The sequence below is a fragment of the Austrofundulus limnaeus genome, unplaced genomic scaffold, assembly GCF_001266775.1.
Source record: "Austrofundulus limnaeus strain Quisiro unplaced genomic scaffold, Austrofundulus_limnaeus-1.0 Scaffold535, whole genome shotgun sequence".
NCBI lineage: Eukaryota > Metazoa > Chordata > Actinopteri > Cyprinodontiformes > Rivulidae > Austrofundulus > Austrofundulus limnaeus.
This window is the reverse complement of record NW_013952937.1, coordinates 282471-285926: the sequence shown is the minus strand read 5'-3', so window position 1 is coordinate 285926 and position 3456 is coordinate 282471. Positions and strand designations below refer to the sequence as shown.

At 37.7% G+C, this 3456-nt stretch overlaps 1 protein-coding gene across 2 annotated transcripts in view; it reads right to left on the bottom strand.

The window, feature by feature from the left end:
• The window catches only part of LOC106530583 (netrin receptor UNC5D), a gene marked incomplete at its 5' end in the record, with an annotated part of 100116 nt that overhangs the window by 35090 nt on the left and 61570 nt on the right, over positions 1–3456 (bottom strand).

Below are 3456 nucleotides of genomic sequence, written 5' to 3'. Positions count from 1 at the left end.
TTTGTGCATTTATCACAAATCACACATCGCAGATTTTCCTAATATGCGTCCCTGATCAGGTGCCCAACTTTGAAAAAAGTAGACAGTCAAAGATACACAAAACCAAATACTGTGTGTAATTATAAACCTTGTGCATAATGTTCTACACGTACGAACACAGTGTACTGTAGTTTACTGCTAACTGAGCACACTCACTAAATACTGTATGAGTGTGTGTGGAGAGGTGAATGAGGACACCGATTGGGTAGTTTAGTGCTTTGAATAGCCTGGTTGGTTAAAAATGYGTAAATACAGTCCATGGATCATATATTGGTCTAAATACAAACATTAAAGTCATTAAAATATTTCATTAAGTTTACTTGAATTTAAAGTTTACTGTTGATATAGTAAACTCACAAAACACAACAAGCTCTAGGATTATAATAAGCTTGAGGAAAATATGTAACATGTAGATGATCAAATAAGAAGCAGGTGTTCACAAGCAGCTGCAGCAGAATAAAAAAGAATCAGCACCAACATCTCTTGTTCGTATGGTTTTCATGCCCTTCTCAGAAAGTTGTCACACATAGTGTGATCCCCTGCAAGCAAGGAGAAAATCCACGTGCAGCTATGATTTAATGAGAAGCTGTGAAAGAAAATAGGACGCTTAAACTCAGCTTTTCTCACAAATAATCAAGTTAATGGAGARCACGCCAATTAAAATTCATGTTAGCAGCTGCAGCCATGCAGAACATCAAATCTGTCCATWTCCCATTATTATACTCTACAATCTCCTGTTATACAAGCAGTGCTTTAATACACTGAAGCTTTCTTATTACCATCCTGTTCAACWTGTTGTCCTCCAGCTTGTCTTTTTAACTTGTCATATGTTGTACAGAAAACACTGAGATCATGAGTCTCCTGCTGCCAGGGGTGGACCCTCTGSCTTACTGGGCAATGCCTGGTGGGCCGATCCAAAAAACTGTGTTATAAATCCTTTTTTGGGTGGATGTTGCCATGCACCGGCGCCACCGGACCCTCTGACAACCATCAGCAGGCAAGGTGGGTGAGGTGTAACAGCCCAAGGACACAACCACTGAGATGACTGGGATGGGGGATAGAACCGGCAACCTTGTGGTTACAGGACGACTCACATCCTGTCTGTAGATGTTCCATGTTCAGTATTTTCATGTTAACATGTTCATGTAACGTAAATTAASAGGCAATTTGTCATTTTTAGAGTCATTCTTGATAATTAATCAGTAGTTTATTTTGATAATTACTTTGACAGACATGACATGTGTTTTAAAGTATCTGTATTAGATCAGTATCGCCCACTTCAAATTCCTGACCAATCATATGATAGTTGTCTGATACCACACAAGAATATAACTGCCCAGAGACATGCTGAGACAGATTTTCTCACAGTCTCTGAGAAAAACCTTTATTTACTCAGTTAATGTGGTGAAAGTCGCAGCATTCAGTCAGGGAGTGACAGACGTGTGGTAGTCATGGTGACTATAATAAGCCACTGTCAGCAGCTTTGAGGTTTCTTTTGACCTGCATCAAAAGGTCAGCATATTTTCCAAGTTTAGATTTTTATTAGGTTCWGTTGGCGTTTAGAGCGACAGCTGTAGTTATTATAATTTCTGCACAAATTTTATAATTAGCTTCATGARCAGATTTGTGAATACAACAAAAACAAATTGGCTGCAGCTCTGGTTGGTAAGCACTAAAGCACTAATAGGGGAACTAATTTCCTGATTAGTGCTTTAGGGCTTTTGCTAATTTTTTAAAATTTATTAGTGGATTAGCACTTGCTAAATTTATAGGCTTGTTGGAAAAATATGCGTTGTTCAAAATGGTATGTTCACATAAACAGGATTCGGCTGGATTTCTTCTTAAAACTTTACTGTCAATCTTCTGACTCCAATCAGGTTCACAGAACAGCACTCAGCACACAGGCCTCAGTAAGACCTTGGGCTGAATCAAAACAAAACACAGCTGCCCTGCTCAGAAAGAGACTAACACCCTGACAATTTCTTCCTACTATAATAATGAATTCAGCTTATAATGTATCTTTCTTCCTGGTTACACCCCTGAGGTGTTACCTTTTACGTCAGATGTCAGAGAGTAACTCATTTTGTTTAGACTAAAGAAAAAACACAAGATAACACACATCAACTCTCTGTCAGCTTTATCCTTACAGACTGAAATGATCATAATGTATAAATTACAAAACTGCATCTAACATTCAATTAATCAGTTACAAAATTTCCTTCAGGCTAAATTTAGAAGCACTAACTGAGGTCTATAAATGTTATTGATCAATGTTAATGTTAACAGCTGACTGTGAAAACTGTCAGCTATCAACACTTTGTTCAAATGTGTCACTGATCCACCAGGTGACATAATAACAATATATGAACCCAAAAAAGTCTGTGGAATGTCAATGATTAGTCTTGAGAGCAACATGACAACATGTGACTAATGTTGTCTGTTGAAGAATGKTCATGGGTTGACTGGGTTGTTTTAGTGCTTTAGAATTAGCTTTTGCKTAAACTTTCAGTGCATTWGTGCTTTAKAATTAGGGGACCTAAATATTTGAGTTAGGGCTTTAGGGCTAGTGGAACTMATTTTTAGATTAGTGTTTCCCAYCACTGGAMATCATGTAACACTGCTGCTCTGCTCTTGGTTCAGCTACAACATGTCAGGGGCTATATGGTTTATGTAAACAGCTTCTKTTTAAGTATTTTGTGTTTATGCTCATTATGTCCTCAGAAGCACAGCTTAACACACTGAGTCATGGCACTTAATAACACCATCATGTAGCTGGGAGTTCCGAGGACTCTTTTGTGACTCATACATTTTAATGACAGCTGGAATCACGGTCTTTTATTGGCTCAGAACATTTTCAGGTATTCTGCACCTTGCAACTCTTCTTGTGTCTCTTCAGGTTAAACTTCAGCAGTAAATCATTATTTCCAGCTGAGAAGCTCTGAGGATGTCTGTGCCCTTTTAATATTACAGTGAAATCTCAACGCAACATGTTTCTGCTCTTTTCTCTCCTCTCACACAGAACTCTGAGCACATCTTCAGAAATGTCCTCTTTTCTGTCACACAAAAACAACAAATGTTTGTACCAGATGAAGTAAACATGAGGCTGAAGTCAAAGAAGCAGATGGATGTTTGTGACACATAACTTTTTAAAAAGAAGAATGTGTGCTTTTTATTTAGTGACAGTTTTCAGTTTAAGTACTTCAGCTGGTATTACTCCAACAGTGTTTTATTAGGGCTTGCCATATCAAATGAATAAAAGAGCAAAGGAGTCATTCAATTGAATGGCAGCACCACCTTTTTACCCACCTGAAAAAGAATCTATACTTTATACTTATATCTATCTAGCTTTTAAATAGTCATACATTAGTGGCCTGAAAAACAACATGCACCCTACAAGTGTTACATCAAAATGACCAG